Source organism: Temnothorax curvispinosus, unplaced genomic scaffold, assembly GCF_003070985.1.
Source record: "Temnothorax curvispinosus isolate PA1 unplaced genomic scaffold, ASM307098v1 QBEX01004747.1, whole genome shotgun sequence".
NCBI classification, from domain to species: domain Eukaryota; kingdom Metazoa; phylum Arthropoda; class Insecta; order Hymenoptera; family Formicidae; genus Temnothorax; species Temnothorax curvispinosus.
In genome coordinates this window covers 896,567-908,173 of record NW_020214527.1, presented here as the reverse complement: position 1 = coordinate 908,173, position 11,607 = coordinate 896,567, and the positions used below count along the sequence as shown (strand labels likewise).

At 36.4% G+C, this 11,607-nt stretch overlaps 1 protein-coding gene across 3 annotated transcripts in view; it reads left to right on the top strand.

Annotated features, from left to right (window-relative positions):
* Nucleotides 1-11,607, top strand: part of LOC112453863 (extracellular sulfatase SULF-1 homolog) — a 72,310-nt gene continuing 60,703 nt past the window's right edge. For all 3 annotated transcript variants that reach the window (XM_025014853.1, XM_025014852.1, XM_025014850.1), the window contains exon 1: nucleotides 1-299. The gene's annotated coding sequence lies outside the window, so the exon portion shown is untranslated. The remainder of the gene's footprint in view (nucleotides 300-11,607) is intronic.

The following is an 11,607-nucleotide window of genomic DNA, read 5'->3' as shown; positions in this document are numbered from 1 at the left end:
GTGAGTTCAGTCTGGTTGCGACCGTCGCGCGTTGAGGTTGCGTGTTGCGTCGCGACCGAGTCGATCCGTTTATCGTGTGGCGGTATCGCGTCGTTCCACCGCCACGTGCATTCGCGCTCGTTCCTGGTTCTCTCCACCGATCGGCGCGTCCGAATTTCACCGGATCGAAGTTCCGCGTCACCGGAGGACGAGAAGGAGACGCCGCCGTCGTCGAGTTCGAAGTTCGGCTCGAGTTCGGGGAAGCAGCGTTGTTGCCGATGAAAGTCCGAGATCGCTGGCTGGATCTTCTCTGCGTATAAGTAAGTCTTTTTATTTTTCCTTTTTTCCCCCTTTTCTTTTTTTGCTCGCGGACAACCGAACCCGCTGGTACGTACGCGCGCCGCTTTGCGTAATTGTTAATCGAAATTCGAAACGCTCTCTTCGTACGTTTATCGTTAACGGGGGTAACGTAGTCGAGTAAAGTGTGCCGGTTCTGACATTGATATATGTATGTGTACGTCACTTAAGTTAGACGCGACGCTTTGAATCAAGCCGCAATTTCGAGAGTATTTTTACCTTCTTCCGCGACCCAAGTTATTTTCGATCTAAATTATTCGTCGGTTATATTAGATATTCCCTTATTTCGACGCGTTACTCCCGCAATTGTAATTGTTTCTAACATGTGACAAAAGGCGATTTATATGCATTGTCACGATCACACTATATGATATGAAGAAAGGTTAATAGTATTGTTAACACTAGACAACCAGCATTATTTTAGTATATATAGACATCCTATATAGACAATTTCGAAATTAAAGGAAAATAAATTGACATATATATAATTCTTTTTTTATCTCGACAAGAGTCAACATTAAATTCCAACAAAAGCACAATCATTTCTGTAATGAAATTTGAAATCCGTCGTTCTGATGGAATTGCCATGATTGTTCTAGTGTTTGTTCATTAACGCAACGTGACTGGCTTTTTCTAAACCTCGCAGCTGGAACGGATGTTCCTCTTCCTTTGCCGATTTGATGTCAAATCGAAAACTGTCGACGGAGTCTAAATTCTTTCACGCGTACTATTGTTTTTTTCTCTTTCGTCGCGAAACGAATCGTCCGGATTCGTAGTATCCAATTGTAAATATCGGCGGAGCAGTCATAAAAAAGCGGCGCGGCCGACACATGTCAATAGACGCAAATAGACGTTACGGCCAAGGATCGTCGTACGAGGAACGCTCGTATGATGTTCCCTGGAAACTTTCAAACACTCGAGAAACATTTTCCAAACCGGAAGGAAACTTCGATCGCCACATGCGCCACGTGTGCGAAGTTGCGATGTGATCACGGAAATCTTCACATTATTAAAATTGATTTTCTTTACTCGCCAAACAGAGCCATGAATCACGTGAACGAGCGAAAAGATAGTTGCATCACGATTTAACACCGCGATTAACACTGTTCCTTGGCGTAATACGTATGACGTATATTTATATATATTTATTCAATTCGTTGATACTGAATGATTCGAAACGAGGATTTGTCTCTCAAATCGATTTGATACGCATTCAAACGACCGATTTGTTCAGTTTTCTATCGTATCGTGATCATATTGTAACTTTCCATAAATTTTAGACTACGTTAAACTTGTCCCTAAAAAGTTAAACTATTTTTTTTAGCGGGAGATGATTGTTTAAACGGTCGCTTGTTGTCGCTTGTTGCTGATTGTTGTCGAAGTTTATGGTGCATACAAGCGTGAGTTATACGCGTGAAATCCATTCGAAGGGAGCAAACGCACAATGGTGTAATTGTCGTAATACGGCTTTTGTGCACAATAGCGTAATTGAATGTATACATGGTTTGAAGTAGTCAACGATTGTTCACTAATGAAACGTGTAGATAAACGAATTATAAGAATGCAAACGTTTTCGTAACAGTAAAAACTGCAATATATGAGTCTCTACATTTTTGAAGTCGCTAAATAAATTTCGCTTGATGATATATACGCGAAGTTAAAATTATCTATTAACGGTCGCTCTTTCATTTTAGCCATGTGATCATATAACGGATCGAGACAAAATATATTTCACGTGATCCAGAGTAGCGTTGCATTTAAAAAATTAAATAATTCTTGAAGTCTGGAGAGTGCATCTAAATTTGTATTGCCCTTTAGATTTCGTGGCAACTTTCGCGGAAAGTTTCGACATTAATAATTACTTGCGGTATTGACATACGAACGTCGCAGAACAGGAACGCCAATAAGACAGAATTCGCGCGAGGAATCAATAAATTATTCGACCAAGAAACGGAGAATGAATAAAAACTATAATAATTATTCGTGTGAATATGTATTAACGATTTATATATCGCTAACACCCGCGTTTCACACCTAAGACTCGATGGCATGATTAACGACTCATTGTGCATTCATACAACAAGGTTATTTATCACAAAGTTTTTCTCTTTTTTTGTTTTTTTTTTCCGGACACCTGCATAAACCAACACGGAATTCATTGTTCACATTAGTGTCGGTCTCTCACAGTTGAACAGTGCACAATAACTATTATTTCATATGTGAGTTAAAAGAGTAAAATTAGTAATCACGAAACTTAAACACTTTGTGGAATGTGAATCGTGATCTAACGCGACTGATGCGTTCTCACTAACGCATTCTCGCGGTATAAATAACTCTCATAATTAAGTATATGCAGCCCTTAATATTTTTCTCTTTGGAGATTTTGGCTTAAAGAAGATACGACTTTGATTCTTTTTGCTGAATTTTTTGATATGAATTACAATATTACATCTCTCCGAATGGAAATATAAATTCGCTGCTAAGCAGAACTTGATGAGATCCGTTTTTTCCATATATGTCAGATTTAAACGATACGAGATTCTTTTTGACAACGAGAGGACACACACATTAGAACAAGCTCGCGAATTTCGCGACTCGTCTCGCTCGTTCGCGTGCTCGTGAAATACTCTGGTTCTTCTATTTCCGGCGCGAGGAAGCCGCGGCGGCAATACGGCCTGGTGGAAAATTATTTCGCGTATCATTTGAAAGAGCCAAAAATAGATCCGTGACGGAAGGCACGCGAGCACAAAGGTCCGTATAAATCACCGTGAGTGCTTTCACATCCGCGCTATTCATTGCGGGGACCTGTCTCGAGGATCCACGGATTCGTCCAGCCGCGCGCCGATGTATCGGGCGAATAAACGTATAGCCGCGGTTTTCCGGCAAACTATTTTGAAGAGCCCTTTAATGGTTCGGCCATTGTTACGGTTACAACACGCTAGAACTCATATTAATGAGCGCGCATGCGAGAAAAAGCAGAAAAAGAAGAGCCGCGCTATGTCTGCTGGCAATCGATTTGGATTTAATTTGACATATAGCTGACATGTAGTTTTGTAATTACCGCGGGATGGATCTCTATTTCGGAAGAATATGATTTAAAAACTTTTGATCATTGCATACGAATTTTCATTGCGCGAAGCTGTTTCTTTCAATTTCAAAAAATATTTATTTGATAAGATAATTTTTATGTATTAAAATATTTTTTTATTATGAAAGGAAATGTGTAGTGAGATTACTCCAAAAGTATCATCGCACATTAGTCTTAATTAAACGAAATTCTCTCGTATATTACGACGTAAATAAGATAATATATAATTTTAGACCACTTTATCTTACTAAGACTTTATCTTTCTTAATAGAAAAGAAGAGCTAAGTAGAAGAACAGGAATAAAAATGTTCCTTTGTATATTTTCTCATATATATTTTCTTATTTTATATTTTATGTCCTTTAATGCGTTTTTCAAAATGTTATTGATGTGTCAATATGCTATTGTTCGCATGTCTTGTACGAGCTATCTCTCTCAGGTTAGGTTATAAGTAAATGATTTCTTGTGTATCCATTTATCTACTTCCAAATCTGATAGTGAGATACTACGGAAAAGCGCGCGATACATTTGTCTCGATTTAGGCGAAAATGGAGGTTTGTGGTCAAACGTGAATTTCACTGTTTCCGAAATTGGTGATATGAAAACCTACAGATTTATCATACGCTGCACCGGCAGTAAATTTGCATTCCATTTTCTATTGAATATCTCTGATATTAATCTCCAACGGACTGGAACTCATTGGTGTTATATCGATTCAATATTAATCGGGAGAGCTGATCCAAATATGGAATAAATTCGTAAAATCCGGGTCACATGCGCGACATTCTAAGGTATCATACTTGATTTAACATTAATATTTGGCACGACTTCGATGCCGCGTGTCTCGATTGTGTGCAAATATAGGACGAATCGTTTATAGTTATTGTTGGCATCTTAAGCGTATCCTTGAACGTTTTCCATTAGACTATTTTAGTTTTGATATATAATTTAACGTGTCCATTGATTTATCACATACGTCCAGAATACAAACTAATTTAATAATAGTAGCTATATAAAAATCCATTTTGCACATGCTATTTATATATTTTACGTATTACACGTATCACAAATATTATATATCATGATAGAATTATTTATTATTGGATAAAAAAAATAAAAACGTCTTGATGGATTTTATAAAGTTTTTTTCGTATATTTAACTAGAAATTTTTCTCTTTATACCTATTTAATTATTCTTATATATCTATAATATATTCGTGACGAATTTAAATTTAATTAAATTTAGATTAAATTTAAAATAATTTTACAGATCTTATTATTGTAAATCGCAATATTACATAATAATAATAAATATCTATTTATTAACATTCATAGAAACAGAGTAACTGCGGAAATCTAACTCTATAATTAATGCGGAAAATATGTTTCTTTTGTAGTACACCTAACAGGAATATAAGTTCAAAGTTCAAAGAACGGTAACACGATTAAAAAATATCGATATAAGAAAACAATCTTCTTTAGTAAGTACGAATTTCTCATTGTGGACGTTTTATTTCACTTTATTCGGCAAACTTGTCACGTAGTATTGTAGTTTCGAAGGAACATTGACCCGGAGAATTTTTCAAAAGATTTGCCCGATATACCAGTCACAGAATTAACCTGTTCGTGAATTCGCTCAGGTAAAATTCCAGCCGCATTTTTGAATGATTGGAATGCAAAGGGGGAATACAATGGGATTCACCTTTTCTAAAAATATCTTGCGAGAAGACCAATTATTCGATTTTATACTCAATGAATGATATCGCGATTCTTTTGGATTATATTAGTAGCAATGATACGTATATTTTTTGTGTCACTTTAAAATATATACAGCGTCACCGTTCAGCGATCGAAACTCGATAACCAATTTGAACTGATCATTATTTTTTATCTATCTACTATTATCCTGTTCACACTTTTTTGCTTCTTTTAATTGGATTACGATTTATTGTTCCTCCGAATGGCACACTAATGTTGCGTGTGATTTTTCTGCATTCTAGCATTCTTTTCTTCTGCCTGCTTAGATATTCCACATTTCACACATTTTACACATTTGCACCGCGCGCGTCTGAGCCTGCCGATCCTCCATTTATCATATACGCATATATTGATTCTCTTGACAACAATAAAAATTCGCTATTATGACTTTAAAAAAAATATGGTAAATGAAATAATTCTAATTTTTGGAAGTGTGGGATTTTGCACTTGTTTGCCTCAAATCGAAACAAACATAAATTATAATGTAGAGTTATAATGTGTCAGACGTGATTGATCCGGAAATCGAATTTGGATTTTTTTACTTTTTGGACTGCTATTCTGCGTAATCATGCTATTGCAAAATCATACAGAACTTAACGATACTTTTTCGCTTGTTTAAATTACAATTCGATCAGTCAAACAAAACAACAGTCAAATATTTATTTTCGAATTTTCCCTATAGTGCTGTTTTCACACAAATACTGCAAATGTCGCACGATGCAAAATTAGCAATCAATGACGTCTTTGCACATAGTCGAGCGCAAAATTACAGCTTGTGCATGCCGTTCACCTGTATGTGGTATGCGAAGTATCGCCTATATCTGCGGTGTCTTAAACTTTTTACTGCAAATGAACATGCATCTTATAAATATAACGAGTACATAGTTGTCAGTTGTCACGAGTTACGGTCCTGTAATGTTTAGAATTTTCTTTTTTTTTCCCTATTAAGAAAACCGGATTTAAGTTACGTTCAGTAATTCCGTATTCTCATAGAAATTACCTTATTATAATATATTCAATACATGGTTAAATAAAAAATCTTTTTGTCCCCGATACGTACAATAATAGCGTTTGTAACACATGGGTTAATGTACAGAATATGTACGTTTATTTGAAAATATGCGTAAGACGCTTGTGTATATACGAGAAACAGATTTATGTCGACGTACCAAGCAGAAGTAATCTATTTGGGACCCCATAGTCATATATTTCTTCTTGGAGCAAATATCAGACGGTACATTAGGCATAGAAACGTTAGATATATTACGTATGACTTAGAATTACTCGCGACATTCAAGTCTCCATAGTATTCTAAGGTCGAGAATACTTTATGGTCTTGTTACGACACAACGGTATCTATATTTAATGACATTTCTCTTTGCTGATGAATTAAGGGACGAAAATTCTCTACGATGTTGTTTTATCGTTTCAAGATCATATTTTTTATGTCTTGCTCAACTGACGTTTTGTCTATACTCGCGATATTTACAAAGAACACCGTATTCAGATCGACGCGTAAATCGTTAGATGAGATGCAAATTAAATTCTATGTTAAGAAGCCAAGTGTGAATACTATGATATCATGCATTGTTCTTGGATTCATCAGCTTCATCACCAATTCGAACCAATTAATTTTAGCAACGTTTCTCTCTCTCTCTCTCTCTTTTTCTCTGTTCCTCTTTCTCTTTAATCAGATTTGCATTACGTTCGTTAATTACATATTTCCATAGAGATTACATTATTAATATATGGTTAAATGATTATAACATGATGAAAGCTTCCTCGATATTTTGATTTGTGTTCCGCCGCAGCGTATGATGTATGCATACAGTTAACGCGCATAATGGCACGTTATCGCAGCATGCCTTGTTAATACAGATTTATTACTGAAAGTCCGGCAGAAGGAAAGGATATCGCTACTTGTCATGCTGGGCACGCGCGGCCTAAAGTAGCTTTTCTGCATACCTAATTGTTGTATGCACAAATGCTACGATTTGCTCGTACGTTGCTACCCGCAATCGCCCAAGATTTAAAACGCGCGAATACATGTACGGGTAAAAAGAGAAAAGATAAGCGCACAATTCGAAACAAGGATTAAAATATTCCTGAAAATAAAAATAAAAATAAATCTAGAGTTCAATTATTAAATATATAAAAATCACATAATTGCATAATCAACTATCGAATTATTTTTCATTAGATGTGTATACTGGCACCGCAAGTAATTGAACTATTATGTCGAGCCTGCTGCTTATCAAAACACTCGCGATATATACATCCAATTTCGCTTGCATACTTGTTGAAGAAACGTGTCTCCAGTAGTTATCTATATAATCTATGTAACCAATGTGCAAGCTATTTATTAACGCGTCAGCTCAACGACGAGCTAGTCAGCGTTGCTGATGAAGCACACCTCACACACAGTGATCCTTCTTTTCCTCTTTCTCTTTCTTTGTTATGCATGCTTCTGCACATTTGTGCACATGGACAGATTGCTTCCTACTTATTACGATAATCTTCCGTAAATTTATCACTTCGTTCAACTATCTAGATCTATCCTTCTGAAGCTCGCATCTGACTACGCTATCGTTTTAATACGGAACGCGATCGTTTTAATACGGAACGTTAAACGCGTCGTCATGATTTATACGGAATTCGATGAATGTTAAGTGAAACGAAATCATTCAAAACGGGAACGGGTAGCACTGGTAATACCGCTTTTATTACACGATAATACGTACTAAATCGCATTTGTGAACTGATCGGATCAAGATAGCTGCTATGTATAAATCCTGTATTGTGAATCTCGATCGCGTCTATCGTATTTTCCTCACGAAAATATATTCGCTCAAGAAACACGTTCACCAAAATAAAATTCTGCGAAATAATTGGCCACTGTATGTGTATTTAATATATCTATATAATTGTCCGATCAGAGTGAAATTCATGTATTGCATGTTTAATTAACGAAACTGCTCACAGAAAAAACTTTATTACTATTATTATTATTACAAAGCTGTAATTAACTGTGAATGAACAGTTATCGCTTTATATGAAATACAAACATGCGCTACGGACTAGAAGCTATATTTGATTGAAGAAATGCACTAGAGTTCCAGACATTTAACTTGACGTTATATATGTTGACAGTGCCATTCGGAACACTGTCTTCGGGCAATCGTCCAATTTTCTTCTCATGGGTTGACCACAGTGACCGTGTAGCTTAAAAGTGTTAAGATCTAATGATCTCGCCGCTGAAATAGATTTAACTCTGTTTCAGCGGCGTGATCATTACTTTTAGCACCAATGTTACTTAATGCGAATGCTAGAGCTTATGTTGAAATATTATGCACATTTATCAAGTTTCTATCTGTTGTTTTCATGTACTTACTCAGCATACTACTGTTCATAAAGAAAAGATAATTAATTATATGATTTTGATACTTACACATAATTCGATTTTTACAAGCTACGAGCCACAATTTTATTAACTATTAATCCAGAACGAAATTATATAATTTAATACATTTTAACTGTTCTCATTAGCTGCAATGCAAACGCTACGTAATCCTTCCTCAATTAATCTCAGTGACAAGAACGTTCTATTTGTGCAACTTGACAGGATATAAAATATTGTTTGGGAGAGACTGTCCGCGCTGGAAAGTATAGTAGCGAATTTTTCGTTTTGTCGCTATTAAGAATTGCCACTAATCAATTCCGACTATCGTGACTTAATAAACGTGCATATAAAAAACTTAATGACAGATGAAGAAATATCGAATCGTTGCCAGACCGGTGTTTTGCCATCGTCATTCCGGTATTTTCTAAGGCATATATCATACACACATAACATATCTGACAGGCACGCGTATCTGTATACGCGAAGTATACAAACATTCAATTATCGGTAAACGCAATTTTTTTGTCGGCGTGCATTTTATGCTACGTCTCGCTCCAGAAACTGCAGGGTCAGGATATCCTTGCCGTAAAATATTGCCTTTTTACGAGCACACTCACGCTATTATAGCTTTGTACCGAAAATAGCCTTTCAGACATTATAACGGCACGAAACGGTTTCGTACGAAGGATTTATAAATAACCCGGCTTAAGTTCTGAATCTGGAAATACTCTACCGATATCGAATTTAAGCTTGCTTGTAAATTTATTTCGGGAATCACGGAAGTTTCGCATTTGCAGGAGAAATTTAAAGATCACCGATGACAAAGTGACATTTTACTCGATATATATCTCTCGAGCATATTGTGTGCTGAAAGTTTTGATCTTCGTGCATCTGTATCGTATATTGCTTAGGTTGATCTATAATACGACTTATTGCGGTAGTAATGTTTATATCTAATGTAAATATTAGATATGATGAATTAAGCAATGGTATCGGAAGATCGCGATCGACATTCTGGTACACCGTTACAACTTAGAATGTCCGATCTGATGTGTATTTATAGATAACAATGATGCATTCAAGTAATCTTGAAACATACATCTGCAGCATTTGCTGAAATCGACCTATGGCCGTCAAAGATAAAAACTCAAGAAACGTATTTTATCTTGCCACATAAATATATATGCGTGCTGCACAGCTTTTGATGCAATGATATCGCGTTATATCCTCGTATAATTGATCTATGAATAAATATGAAAAATATACTTAGAATTATAAACTATTTATGAACTTTGGAATTCCGCTAACTAAACATTTTGATCTCGTTACTGTGGATAGGAATTTAATTTTCTCTGTAGAGGGAAAGGTAAATGTTCATTCAACTTCTCTCATGCAAGAATAAAGCTCGAAATTGAAATTATATCAATAGCGAATAGCTATTTTAGTTCTACCGCACAAAATCCCTTCTGTTTTATTTTAAATTTGATTATATATATAGATCATGAAAGAAGAGAGAATTAAATTTCTGCGCACATTGATGCATGAGATCAATTTTAGTTTATCTGATGATTCCAAAGTTTATTAGCAGTTTATAAGTCATTCATTTTTTATTCTTGCACGATGGGAGAGAAGCTAGCTGCACAAAAATGTTATATTATAGGTATAGTCAAGTGTTAAATGAAGCTTCTTTTTTATATTAAATTAATATAAATATATAGATTATTTTTTAGTGTATCTTGATTAGTAATAATAAAAGATAAATGAATATCAAGAGAAAGAAAATTTCGCGTTGTATATACACGAAAGTAGATCATATGATATAACGAGCGATTGAACATCTCTCTGCTTTTCGTGCATATCTTCCTTGGGCTCCAAGCCGCCACCCTTCCTGCTGTATTCATCATTGTGTGAAAGCAATGTTCATCGAGCCAGTCGTCGCGCATCTTGATCCGAAATCACGGAGGTTTAATGTCCAGCCTGTGCAATAAGGACGAGAGAATATTGTCCGACCATATGTTACCAAAACGTTGGTCAGCTGTTCGTGACGGTCGCGGACAGCGGAGACTACGGCATACGTCAACGATTGACCATTTATCAATCGTTGTATCCTCGCCGCTTCATCGAGTGCCAAACGGTGCGCAGCGAACCCCGATGTGCGATTGATTCGGTGTGGGATGGTAAACGAAGGGATGGCAATCCCGGATAGAGAGATACTCTTGTATATTACAACTCTCTGGAAATAACTTATATGCCGATGCAATCGCCAACATCGCGAGGTAAACTATAAGTGAAGGATTCTACTCGCGCTGTGTATCACGCGATTTGTGTGACGATTACCAGAATGTATACGCGAGAACATCTCTTAATTAATTAATCTTAATTAATTAATTAATTAAACTTAGGGTTTTTTTTTGCAATTTATAGTCGAGCATACGACTTGTAATATAAAATACAAAAGGAGTAGTTACTGTTAGCCCCTTCTCTCCAACCCCCATGATATATCGCTCGAACAAAGCGAAAAAAAAGAAACAGAAAAGAAATCAGAGCGTTTGCCTCCCCGTGAAGTACAGGGATCGTGCCGGATGTGACGCATTCTGCTGCACGACGTGATTTATGGTAGACCCATCTATATGCGTTTTGAATGGTTCATTTGAAAATTACACGCCATTCTCGCGTCACGTTGAAGCCGACTACTTGGACGTCTTAGAGGCCCTCGCGTGACCCGTCGTGCCCTTGCCGCACCAACGTGGCATGCACCACCGGCCAGTTTACATCAGTTTACATGACGCGCCGTACGCATTTGTAAAGCTTGCAATGCAAGCCGCCGTTACGAGTTCGTCACTCGACAGCAGACTTTTCGGCTAAATCGTGATTCAGCGTCTTAGCCATGCACGTTTTTCCCCACTTTCCGGGGTAGGCATATGTACCTTCAAAGATTAATAAATATCTTATATATACCACGTTATCTTGAAATAAAATATAAAATAATTCATGAACGAACAATAAAGAATCCATCCAAATTCTACG